This window comes from Watersipora subatra, chromosome 10 (assembly GCF_963576615.1).
Source record: "Watersipora subatra chromosome 10, tzWatSuba1.1, whole genome shotgun sequence".
Taxonomy (NCBI): domain Eukaryota; kingdom Metazoa; phylum Bryozoa; class Gymnolaemata; order Cheilostomatida; family Watersiporidae; genus Watersipora; species Watersipora subatra.
In genome coordinates, this window is record NC_088717.1 from 48,732,779 (window position 1) to 48,745,846 (window position 13,068).

At 37.4% G+C, this 13,068-nt stretch overlaps 8 non-coding genes across 8 annotated transcripts; all 8 read left to right on the forward strand.

Annotated features, from left to right (window-relative positions):
• The first annotated feature begins 699 nt into the window (after positions 1-699).
• On the forward strand, positions 700-773 carry Trnai-aau (transfer RNA isoleucine (anticodon AAU)). The gene has a single exon. It is a non-coding gene; the product is annotated as a tRNA-Ile (tRNA).
• A 684-nt stretch (positions 774-1,457) lies between these two features.
• On the forward strand, positions 1,458-1,531 carry Trnai-aau (transfer RNA isoleucine (anticodon AAU)). Its single transcript has one exon. It is a non-coding gene; the product is annotated as a tRNA-Ile (tRNA).
• A 1,042-nt stretch (positions 1,532-2,573) lies between these two features.
• Positions 2,574-2,647, forward strand: Trnai-aau (transfer RNA isoleucine (anticodon AAU)). The gene has a single exon. It is a non-coding gene; the product is annotated as a tRNA-Ile (tRNA).
• Positions 2,648-3,941: 1,294 nt separating this feature from the next.
• On the forward strand, positions 3,942-4,015 carry Trnai-aau (transfer RNA isoleucine (anticodon AAU)). Its single transcript has one exon. It is a non-coding gene; the product is annotated as a tRNA-Ile (tRNA).
• A 2,191-nt stretch (positions 4,016-6,206) lies between these two features.
• Trnai-aau (transfer RNA isoleucine (anticodon AAU)) lies at positions 6,207-6,280 on the forward strand. The gene has a single exon. It is a non-coding gene; the product is annotated as a tRNA-Ile (tRNA).
• Positions 6,281-6,954: 674 nt separating this feature from the next.
• Positions 6,955-7,028, forward strand: Trnai-aau (transfer RNA isoleucine (anticodon AAU)). Its single transcript has one exon. It is a non-coding gene; the product is annotated as a tRNA-Ile (tRNA).
• A 1,056-nt stretch (positions 7,029-8,084) lies between these two features.
• Positions 8,085-8,158, forward strand: Trnai-aau (transfer RNA isoleucine (anticodon AAU)). Its single transcript has one exon. It is a non-coding gene; the product is annotated as a tRNA-Ile (tRNA).
• A 1,431-nt stretch (positions 8,159-9,589) lies between these two features.
• Positions 9,590-9,663, forward strand: Trnai-aau (transfer RNA isoleucine (anticodon AAU)). The gene has a single exon. It is a non-coding gene; the product is annotated as a tRNA-Ile (tRNA).
• Positions 9,664-13,068: the final 3,405 nt, after the last annotated feature.

Here is a 13,068-nt window from a genome sequence, read left to right on the forward strand (position 1 = left end):
ATGTTATGGGTTCGAGCCCCATATCGGTCAACAGTTTAGTTTTCTCTTTTCCTATTCAATGCGCTTTTTACTAATCTGATCAAAGTTCCCTCTTGGTCAAAGTGTCAGGTTAATGAGTTGGATATCATTGAATAAAGCCTCATGCTATTTAAGATTTTGGTCATTTCATTTCGAATTTGTAATCAAAGTGCTATTGTAAAAATGGCCGAAACGCTTGGTTGTTTGAAATGTCAGTCTAAAGAGCTGAATACCATTGGATCGACCCTTAAGTTGGCTAACAATTCAGTCAGCCCATTTTGAAATCAAAATTTTGAACCACCACGTCATGTGGCCGATTAGTTCAGTTGGTTAGAGTGTCGGTCTAATAAGTGAATGTCATGGGTTCAAGCCCCATATCGGTCAAGAGTCTAGTCATCCCTTTTCTAATTCAAGGCGCTTTTTGCTAATCTGATCAAATGTCCCTGTTGGTCAAAGTGTCAGGCTAACGAGTTAGATATCATTAAATGAAGCTCATACTATCTAAAAGTGTGGGTCATTTTTTCTTGAAATCGTTTTTAAAGTTAATTTGTAATTTTGGCAGAATCGCTTAGTTGTTTGAAGTGTCAGTCGTAAAATGCGAATGTTATTGGATCGACCCCAAAACTGGCTAACGTTTCAGTCAGCTCTTTTGAACTTATTTTTTGGACAATCCCATCATGTGGCCGATTAGCTCAGTTGGTTAGAGCGTCAGTCTAATAAGCTGAATGTCATGGGTTCAAGCCCCATATTGGCCAACATTTTAGTTTTCTCTTTCCCAATTGCTAATCAATGCGCTTTTGACTAATCTGATCAACTTTCCCTGTTGGTCAAAGGGTCATGTTAATGAGTTGAGTATTATTGACTAAAGCCATATACTATCCAAAATTTTTGTCATCTCAATTCGAATTCGTATTCAAAGTGATTTTGTTATTATTGCCGAATCGCTTAGTTGTTTGAAATGTCAGTCTAAAAAACTGAATGTCTTTGGATGGACCCTGAAATTAGCCAACATTTCAGTCAGATCATTTTGAAATCAAATATTTGAGTGGCCACATCTTGTGGTCGGTTAGCTCAGTCTGCTAGAGCGTCAGTCTAATAAGCTGAATGTCATGGGTTAGAGCCCCATACTGGCCAACATTTTAGTTTTCTCTTTTCCAATTCCCATTCAAAAGGCTTTTTGCTAATTTGATCGAATTTCCCTGTTGGTCAAAGTATCAAGCTAGATGATTTGAATATCATTGAATGAAGCCTCATACTATCTGAGATGCTGGTCATTTTCTTTTGAAATCGTATTTAAAGTTATTTTGAAATTATGGCGGAATCGCTTAGTTGTTTGATGTGTCAGTCGAAAAAGTTGAACAATATTGGATCGACCCCAAAATTGGCTAACGTTTCAGTCAGCTCTTTCGAACTTAAATATTTGGACAATCACATCATGTGGCCGATTAGCTCAGTTGGTTAGAGCGTCAGGCTAATAAGCTGAATGTCATGGGTTTGAGCCCCATATTGGCCAACAGTTTAGTTGTCTCTTTTCCTATTCAAAGCGCTTTTTACTAATCTGATCAAATTTCCCTGTTCGTCAGAGTGTCATGACACTGAGTTGGCAATCATTGAGTCAAACCTTATACTATTCAACGTTAGGTCATCGCATTTCGAATTCGCATTTAAAGTTCTTTTGTTATTCTGGCCGAATCACCTAGTGGTTCGAAATGTCAGTCTAAAAAGCTGAATATCATTGGATCGACCCTTAAGTTGGCTAACGTTTTAGTCAGCTCATTTTGAAATCGAATATTTGGGCAACCTCATCTTGGGGCCGATTAGTTCAGTTGGCTAGAGCGTCAGTCTAATAAGCTGAATGTTATGGGTTCGAGCCCCATATCGGTCAACAGTTTAGTTTTCTCTTTTCCTATTCAATGCGCTTTTTACTAATCTGATCAAAGTTCCCTCTTGGTCAAAGTGTCAGGTTAATGAGTTGGATATCATTGAATAAAGCCTCATGCTATTTAAGATTTTGGTCATTTCATTTCGAATTTGTAATCAAAGTGCTATTGTAAAAATGGCCGAAACGCTTGGTTGTTTGAAATGTCAGTCTAAAGAGCTGAATACCATTGGATCGACCCTTAAGTTGGCTAACAATTCAGTCAGCCCATTTTGAAATCAAAATTTTGAACCACCACGTCATGTGGCCGATTAGTTCAGTTGGTTAGAGTGTCGGTCTAATAAGTGAATGTCATGGGTTCAAGCCCCATATCGGTCAAGAGTCTAGTCATCCCTTTTCTAATTCAAGGCGCTTTTTGCTAATCTGATCAAATGTCCCTGTTGGTCAAAGTGTCAGGCTAACGAGTTAGATATCATTAAATGAAGCTCATACTATCTAAAAGTGTGGGTCATTTTTTCTTGAAATCGTTTTTAAAGTTAATTTGTAATTTTGGCAGAATCGCTTAGTTGTTTGAAGTGTCAGTCGTAAAATGCGAATGTTATTGGATCGACCCCAAAACTGGCTAACGTTTCAGTCAGCTCTTTTGAACTTATTTTTTTGGACAATCACATCATGTGGCCGATTAGCTCAGTTGGTTAGAGCGTCAGTCTAATAAGCTGAATGTCATGGGTTCGAGCCCCATATTGGCCAACATTTTAGTTTTCTCTTTTCCAATTCCTATTCAAAGGGCTTTTTGCTAATTTGTTCGAATTTCCATGTTGCTCAAAGTGTCAAGCTAGATGATTTGAATATTATTCAATGAAGTCTCATACTATCTAAGATGCTGGTCATTTTCTTTTGAAATCGTATTTAAAGTTATTTTGTAATTATGGCAGAATCGCTTAGTTGTTTGAAGTGTCAGTCGAAAAAGCTGAATGTTATTGGAACGACGCCAAAATTGGCTAACGTTTCAGTCAGCTTTTTCGAACTTAAACATTTGGACAATGACATCATGTGGCCGATTAGCTCAGTTGGTTAGAGTGTCAGTCTAATAAGCTGAATGTCTTGGGTTCGAGCCCCATATTAGCCAACAGTTTAGTTGTCTCTTTTCCTATTCAAAGCGCTTTTTACTAATCTGATCAAATTTCCATGTTCGTCAGAGTGTCATGACACTGAGTTGGCAATCATTGAATCAAGCCTTATACTATCCAATTTTGGTCATCTCATTTCAAAGTCGCATTTAAAATTCTTTTGTTATTCTGGCCGAATCACCTAGTGGTTCGAAATGTCAGTCTAAAAAGCTGAATGTTATGGGTTCGAGCCCCATATCGGTCAACAGTTTAGTTTTTTCTTTTCCTATTCAAGGCGCTTTTTACTAATCTGATCAAAGTTCCCTCTTGGTCAAAGTGTCAGGCTAATGAGTTGGATATCATTGAATAAAGCATCATGCCATTTAAGATTTTGGTCATTTCATTTCGAGTTTGTACTCAAAGTGCTTTTGTAATTATGGCCGAACCGCTTGGTTGTTTGAAATGTCAGTCTAAAGAGCTGAATACCATTGGATCAACCCTTAAATTGGCTAACAATTCAGTCAGCTCAATTTGAAATCAAATTTTTGAACGACCACATCATTTGGCCGATTAGTTCAGTTGGTTAGAGCGTCGGTCTAATAAGTGAATGTCATGGGTTCGAGCCCCATATCGGTCAAGAGTCTAGTCATCCCTTTTCTAATTCAAGGCGCTTTTTGCTAATCTGATCAAATGTCCCTGTTGGTCAAAGTGTCAGGCTAACGAGTTGGATATCATTAAATGAAGCTCATACTCTCTAAAGTGTTAGTCATTTTCTCTTGAAATCGCTTTTAAAGTGCGTTTGATAATCTGGCCGAATCTCTTAGTTGTTTGAAATGTCAGTCTGCAGAGCTGAATATCATTGGATCGACTCTTAAGGTGGCTAACAATTCAGTCAGCTCATTTTGAAATCAAATATTTGAACAACCACATCTTGTGGCCGATTAGCTCAGTTGGTTAGAGCGTCAGTCTAATAAGCTGAATGTCATGGGTTCGAGCCCCATATTGGTCAACATTTTAGTTGTCTCTTTCCCAATTGCTAATCAATGCGCTTTTGACTAATCTGATCAACTTTCCCTGTTGGTCAAAGGGTCATGTTAATGAGTTGAGTATTATTGACTAAAGCCATATACTATCCAAAATTTTTGTCATCTCAATTCGAATTCGTATTCAAAGTGATTTTGTTATTATTGCCGAATCGCTTAGTTGTTTGAAATGTCAGTCTAAAAAACTGAATGTCTTTGGATGGACCCTGAAATTAGCCAACATTTCAGTCAGATCATTTTGAAATCAAATATTTGAGTGACCACATCTTGTGGTCGGTTAGTTCAGTCTGCTAGAGCGTCAGTCTAATAAGCTGAATGTCATGGGTTCAAGCCCCATATCGGTCAACATTTTAGTTTTCTCTTTTCCAGTTCCTATTCAAAGGGCTTTTTGCTAATTTGATCGAACTTTCCTGTTGGTCAAAGTGTCCAGCTAGACTATTTGGATATCATTGAATGAAGCCTCATACTATCTAAGATGCTGGTCATTTTCTTTTGAAATCATATTTAAAGTTATTTTGTAATTTTGGCAGAATCGCTTGGCTGTTTGAAGTGCCAGTCGAAAAAGCTGAATGTTATTGGATCGACCCCAAAATTGGCTAACGTTTCAGTCAGCTCTTTTGAACTAATTTTTTTGGACATTCACATCATGTCGCCGATTAGCTCAGTTGGTTAGAGTGTTAGTCTAATAGGTGAATATCATGGGTTCAAGCCACATATCGGCCAACAGTTTAGTCGTCTCTTTTCCAATTACTAATCAATGCGCTTTTGGCTAATCTGATCAACTTTCCCTGTTGGTCAAAGGGTCATGTCAATATGGTTGAATATCATTGACTCAAGTCCTATACTACCCAAGGATTTGGTAATCTCAATTTGAATTCGTATTCAAAGTGATTTGTTATTATGGCCGAATCCCTTAGTTGTTTGAAATGTCAGTCTAACAAGCTGAATATTATTGGATCGCCCTCAAAATTGGCTAACGTTTCAGTCAGCTCTTTCGAACTTAAATATTTGGACAATCACATCATGTGGCCGATTAGCTCAGTTGGTTAGAGCGTCCGTCTAATAAGCTGAATGTCATGGGTTCAAGCCCCATATTGGTCAAGAGTCTAGTCATCCCTTTTCTATTTCAAGGCGCTTTTTGCTAATCTGATCAAATGTCCCTGTTGGTCAAAGTGTCAGGCTAACGAGTTGGATATCATTAAATGAAGCTCAAACTCTCTAAAGTGTTGGTCATTTTCTCTTGAAATCGCTTTTAAAGTGCGTTTGATAATCTGGCCGAATCTCTTAGTTGTTTGAAATGCCAGTCTGCAGAGCTAAAAATCATTGGATCGACTCTAAAGGTGGCTAACAATTCAGTCAGCTCATTTTGAAATCAAATATTTGAACAACCACATCATGTGGCCGATTAGCTCAGTTGGTTATAGTGTCAGTCTAATAAGCTGAATGTCATGGGTTCGAGCCCCATATTGGTCAACATTTTAGTTGTCTCTTTCCCAATTGCTAATCAATGCGCTTTTGATTAATCTGATCAACTTTCCCTGTTGGTCAAAGGGTCATGTTAATGAGTTGAGTATCATTGACTAAAGCCATATACTATCCAAAATTTTTGTCATCTCAATTCGAATTCGTATTCAAAGTGATTTTGTTATTTTTGCCGAATCGCTTAGTTGTTTGAAATGTCAGTCTAAAAAACTGAATGTCTTTGGATGGACCCTGATATTAGCCAACATTTCAGTCAGATCATTTTGAAATCAAATATTTGAGTGACCACATCTTGTGGTCGGTTAGCTCAGTCTGCTAGAGCCTCAGTCTAATAAACTGAATGTCATGGGTTCGAGCCCCATACTGGCCAACATTTTAGTTTTCTCTTTTCCAATTCCCATTCAAAAGGCTTTTTGCTAATTTGATCGAATTTCCCTGTTGGTCAAAGTATCAATCTAGATGATCTAAATATCATTGAATGAAGCCTCATACTATCTGAGATGCTGGTCATTTTCTTTTGAAATCGTATTTAAAGTTATTTTTAAATTATGGCGGAATCGCTTAGTTGTTTGAAGTGTCAGTCGTAAAATGCGAATGTTATTGGATCGACCCCAAAACTGGCTGACGTTTCAGTCAGCTCTTTTGAATTTATTTTTTTGGACAATCACATCATGTGGCCGATTAGCTCAGTTGGTTAGAGCGTCAGTCTAATAAGCTGAATGTCATGGGTTCGAGCCCCATATTGGTCAACATTTTAGTTTTCTCTTTTCCAATTCCTATTCAAAGGGCTTTTTGCTAATTTGTTCGAATTTCCATGTTGCTCAAAGTGTCAAGCTAGATGATTTGAATATTATTCAATGAAGTCTCATACTATCTAAGATGCTGGTCATTTTCTTTTGAAATCGTATTTAAAGTTATTTTGTAATTATGGCAGAATCGCTTAGTTGTTTGAAGTGTCAGTCGAAAAAGCTGAATGTTATTGGAACGACGCCAAAATTGGCTAACGTTTCAGTCAGCTTTTTCGAACTTAAACATTTGGACAATCACATCATGTGGCCGATTAGCTCAGTTGGTTAGAGTGTTAGTCTAATAGGTGAATATCATGGGTTCAAGCCACATATCGGCCAACAGTTTAGTAGTCTCTTTTCCTATTCAAAGCGCTTTTTACTAATCTGATCAAATTTCCCTGTTCGTCAGAGTGTCATGACACTGAGTTGGCAATCATTGAATCAAGCCTTATACTATCCAATTTTGGTCATCTCATTTCGAAGTCGCATTTAAAATTATTTTGTTATTCTGGCCGAATCACCTAGTGGTTCGAAATGTCAGTCTAACAAGCTGAATATTATTGGATCGCCCTCAAAATTGGCTAACGTTTCAGTCAGCTCTTTCGAACTTAAATATTTGGACAATCACATCATGTGGCCGATTAGCTCAGTTGGTTAGAGCGTCCGTCTAATAAGCTGAATGTCATGGGTTCAAGCCCCATATTGGTCAAGAGTCTAGTCATCCCTTTTCTATTTCAAGGCGCTTTTTGCTAATCTGATCAAATGTCCCTGTTGGTCAAAGTGTCAGGCTAACGAGTTGGATATCATTAAATGAAGCTCAAACTCTCTAAAGTGTTGGTCATTTTCTCTTGAAATCGCTTTTAAAGTGCGTTTGATAATCTGGCCGAATCTCTTAGTTGTTTGAAATGCCAGTCTGCAGAGCTAAAAATCATTGGATCGACTCTAAAGGTGGCTAACAATTCAGTCAGCTCATTTTGAAATCAAATATTTGAACAACCACATCATGTGGCCGATTAGCTCAGTTGGTTATAGTGTCAGTCTAATAAGCTGAATGTCATGGGTTCGAGCCCCATATTGGTCAACATTTTAGTTGTCTCTTTCCCAATTGCTAATCAATGCGCTTTTGATTAATCTGATCAACTTTCCCTGTTGGTCAAAGGGTCATGTTAATGAGTTGAGTATCATTGACTAAAGCCATATACTATCCAAAATTTTTGTCATCTCAATTCGAATTCGTATTCAAAGTGATTTTGTTATTTTTGCCGAATCGCTTAGTTGTTTGAAATGTCAGTCTAAAAAACTGAATGTCTTTGGATGGACCCTGATATTAGCCAACATTTCAGTCAGATCATTTTGAAATCAAATATTTGAGTGACCACATCTTGTGGTCGGTTAGCTCAGTCTGCTAGAGCCTCAGTCTAATAAACTGAATGTCATGGGTTCGAGCCCCATACTGGCCAACATTTTAGTTTTCTCTTTTCCAATTCCCATTCAAAAGGCTTTTTGCTAATTTGATCGAATTTCCCTGTTGGTCAAAGTATCAATCTAGATGATCTAAATATCATTGAATGAAGCCTCATACTATCTGAGATGCTGGTCATTTTCTTTTGAAATCGTATTTAAAGTTATTTTTAAATTATGGCGGAATCGCTTAGTTGTTTGAAGTGTCAGTCGTAAAATGCGAATGTTATTGGATCGACCCCAAAACTGGCTGACGTTTCAGTCAGCTCTTTTGAATTTATTTTTTTGGACAATCACATCATGTGGCCGATTAGCTCAGTTGGTTAGAGCGTCAGTCTAATAAGCTGAATGTCATGGGTTCGAGCCCCATATTGGTCAACATTTTAGTTTTCTCTTTTCCAATTCCTATTCAAAGGGCTTTTTGCTAATTTGTTCGAATTTCCATGTTGCTCAAAGTGTCAAGCTAGATGATTTGAATATTATTCAATGAAGTCTCATACTATCTAAGATGCTGGTCATTTTCTTTTGAAATCGTATTTAAAGTTATTTTGTAATTATGGCAGAATCGCTTAGTTGTTTGAAGTGTCAGTCGAAAAAGCTGAATGTTATTGGAACGACGCCAAAATTGGCTAACGTTTCAGTCAGCTTTTTCGAACTTAAACATTTGGACAATCACATCATGTGGCCGATTAGCTCAGTTGGTTAGAGTGTTAGTCTAATAGGTGAATATCATGGGTTCAAGCCACATATCGGCCAACAGTTTAGTAGTCTCTTTTCCTATTCAAAGCGCTTTTTACTAATCTGATCAAATTTCCCTGTTCGTCAGAGTGTCATGACACTGAGTTGGCAATCATTGAATCAAGCCTTATACTATCCAATTTTGGTCATCTCATTTCGAAGTCGCATTTAAAATTATTTTGTTATTCTGGCCGAATCACCTAGTGGTTCGAAATGTCAGTCTAAAAAGCTGAATATCATTGGATCGACCCTCAAGTTGGCTAACGTTTTAGTCAGCGCATTTTGAAATCGAATATTTGGGCAACCTCATCTTGGGGCCGATTAGCTCAGTTGGTTGGAGCGTCAGTCTAATAAGCCGAATGTTATGGGTTCGAGCCCCATATCGGCCAACATTTTAGTTTTCTCTTTTCCAGTTCTTATTCAAAGGGCTTTTTGCTAATTTGATCGAACTTTCCTGTTGGTGAAAGTGTCAAGCTAGACTATTTGGATATCATTGAAAGAAGCCTCATACTATCTAAGATGCTGGTCATTTTCTTTAGAAATCATATTTAAAGTTATTTTGTAATTTTGGCAGAATCGCTTAGTTGTTTGAAGTGTCAGTCGAAAAAGCTGAATGTTATTGGATCGACCCTAAAATTGGCTAACGTTTCAGTCAGCTCTTTTGAACTTATTTTTTTGGACATTCACATCATGTCGCCGATTAGCTCAGTTGGTTAGAGTGTTAGTCTAATAGGTGAATATCATGGGTTCAAGCCACATATCGGCCAACAGTTTAGTCGTCTCTTTTCCAATTACTAATCAATGCGCTTTTGGCTAATCTGATCAACTTTCCCTGTTGGTCAAAGGGTCATGTTAATATGGTTGAATATCATTGACTCAAGCCCTATACTACCCAAGGATTTGGTAATCTCAATTTGAATTCGTATTCAAAGTGATTTGTTATTATGGCCGAATATCTTAGTTGTTTGAAATGTCAGTCTAACAAGCTGAATATTATTGGATCGCCCTCAAAATTGGCTAACGTTTCAGTCAGCTCTTTCGAACTTAAATATTTGGACAATCACATCATGTGGCCGATTAGCTCAGTTGGTTAGAGCGTCCGTCTAATAAGCTGAATGTCATGGGTTCAAGCCCCATATCGGTCAAGAGACTAGTCGTCCCTTTTCTAGTTCAAGGCGCTTTTTGCTAATCTGATCAAATTTCTCTGTTGGTCAAAATGTCATGCAACTGAGTTGGCAATCATTGAATCAAGCCTTATACTATTCAACGTTTGGTCATCACATTTCGAATTCGCATTTAATGTTCTTTTGTTATTCTGGCCGAATCACTTAGTGGTTTGAGATGTCAGTCTAAAAAGCTGAATACCATTGGATCGACCGTTAAGTTGGCTAACAATTCAGTCAGCTCATTTTGAAATCAAATATTTGGACAACCTCATCTTGGGACCGATTAGCTCAGTTGGCTAGAGCGTCAGTCTAATAAGCTGAATATTATGGGTTTGAGCCCCATATCGGTCAACAGTTTAGTTTTCTCTTTTCCTATTCGAGGCGCTTTTTACTAATCTGATCAAAGTTCCCTCTTGGTCAAAGTGTCAGGCTAATGAGTTGGATATCATTGAATAAAGCATCATGCCATTTAAGATTTTGGTCATTTCATTTCGAATTTGTACTCAAAGTGCTTTTGTAATTATGGCCGAACCGCTTGGTTGTTTGAAATGTCAGGCTAAAGAGCTGAATACCATTGGATCGACCCTTAAGTTGGCTAACAATTCAGTCAGCTCATTTTGAAATCAAATTTTTGAACGACCACATCATGTGGCCGATTAGTTCAGTTGGTTAGAGCGTCGGTCTAATAAGTGAATGTCATGGGTTCGAGCCCCATATCGGTCAAGAGTCTAGTCATCCCTTTTTTAATTCAAGGCGCTTTTTGCTAATCTGATCAAATGTCCCTGTTGGTCAAAGTGTCAGGCTAACGAGTTGGATATCATTAAATGAAGCTCATACTCTCTAAAGTGTTAGTCATTTTCTCTTGAAATCGCTTTTAAAGTGCGTTTGATAGTCTGGCCGAATCTCTTAGTTGTTTGAAATGTCAGTCTGCAGAGCTGAATATCATTGGATCGACTCTTAAAGATGTAGTTGCGTCAAAAATGAAATTAGGACCCATAAAAGGCTAAAACATCAGCTACAATTTGATGCCATTTTTGTCTTTGTAGACCAACCCTGTCCAGAGATATATGCGTTTGAATGAGGCCCTCTGTTAAAAAGCTCACGTTCCAGCGGGTGCCAATTTCGTGACGTAACAAGCTTGTTATCTGAAACGAAACCACGAGCGATAAAAATGAGGTCGATTCGTTAGCCAATCATGCGTGCGAAATTTTTATATAGGCCGTAATAAAGGTTATCACTCGTAAAACGCGTTGTCTGTGGTCTCGAAGATTCTCATCGTTGTTTCTGATTCAACGCGTTTCAACAATTACTAAGTTATACATAGTTTTAAAATGGCTTCAAGTTCGAGCGACCGCTACTCAGAGTTTTCTGAGCAACTTTAAGTAAAATATTAGAGTAGACAGCCTATGGCCAAAGCTGACAGGCGTCAGCAGCGTTTTGCTGCAGAAGAAGACAGAATGGAGGTAAATTAACTTAGAGTCTTCTATACTTTAGTAAATGTAATATTTTTTATAGTCATAAATACATGTACTAATTAATAAAATGATAATTCTTTGCTATCTCCAATCATCGTTTCATAGCTTATCTGCCGTTTTACCTAGCTATAATATTTTTTTCGAATTTTCTTTGGTAAATTAGAGTCATGATTACAAATTATTTTCACTCGTAGGAAGTGGGTAAAATCGATTGATCATTGCAAATCTTTAATTTCCAGAACCAAAGCTTCGAATCGTTGGCTTGGCGTACTTGCGCCTTTATTAAATGTTTATTCGTTTTTAAAATTACACTCGCAATCTATTCAACTCCCAATTTGGAAGCTGTCAATAGATACGCTTTAGAATGACATATCTATGAATGACATATTTATTGCATCTACTTTGTTTACATTTACTTGTTTTACTGATTACAGAATGTTTATGTCGTCCCACCAGCCGAAGAAGCTTTGTCAGTGTGGAAACTGCCATAAAGGAGAAAGCGAGAATTGAATGCGTGCTGGATGATGTTTTGTTGAGTTTGTTGCAGTAGATGAATTTGTCTTATTGTATCAGCTAATACTATGTGAGTGGCCACGACTTGATGAATATCTTTAATAAAAGCTTTATGCCGAGATGAAAATATTTTTGCTTGTAAAAATTATATAATAAAATAATATTGTTAAAGATAATGCAAAACATGATTTGCAGAATATTGTAGTGAATCGGATATGGTATATGGGTGTCCGCAGAACTGAAGAATGTGAGTTCAAATCCAGTTTGCAGCAGACTTCTCATCCTTAAAACTCTATCCCTGTCTATATTCTTTTCAAAGAGGTGGCTTGCTTATTTCATTAATTTAGTATTCGGTAAGAATACTACTAGCAATGATATACAGCAATGTATATCATTGCTACTAGCAAGAAACTAGTACGTAGGCAATATGTAATAGGCGACATAATGTGGGCGGGGCTTATGGGAGGCTGTATAGGGTAGCTGCAAAACTGCTGATACAAAGACCGCGTCCTACATAAAGTGACTTGACAGAATTACCGTAGACCGGTAGAATTGGTAGTCGGTACCCAAATGTTTAAACAACATTTGGAGAAAGTGAGTAGAACAAATTTTCAATTTTCGTTATTTGAGGCCTTTGAAACATTCATAATAATGCATCTGTAGCAGGATTTAAAATTTTATTCTAGCTAACATGAGCAAATACAAAATAAGATATATGCCAATAGAGCCGCGTAAGACTAGACTTTTATCGCAAATAGCCGATGTGAATACGAGGGATAGAGACAGGTTGCCAAACGCGTGACATCATTTTTGGCGAGGCTGGGCACGTTTTTGTGGCCTGAGCGTTTTTACGGCGATCAGATTTTTTCGGTTTTAATCTTCAAATATCTTGGCAATGCGATCGCGTAACACAACAAACAACATATCAACTGATAGAGAAAAAAAAATGCTTTCTTTTAAGATCAACTTAAATTTTGACGCAACTACATCTTTAAGGTGGCTAACAATTCAGTCAGCTCATTTTGAAATCAAATATTTGAACAACCACATCTTGTGGCCGATTAGCTCAGTTGGTTAGAGAGTCAGTCTAATAAGCTGAATGTCATGGGTTCGAGCCCATATTGGTCAACATTTTAGTTGTCTCTTTCCCAATTGCTAATCAATGCGCTTTTGACTAATCTGATCAACTTTCCCTGTTGGTCAAAGGGTCATGTTAATGAGTTGAGTATTATTGACTAAAGCCATATACTATCCAAAATTTTTGTCATCTCAATTCGAATTCGTATTCAAAGTGATTTTGTTATTATTGCCGAATCGCTTAGTTGTTTGAAATGTCAGTCTAAAAAACTGAATGTCTTTGGATGAACCCTGAAATTAGCCAACATTTCAGTCAGAT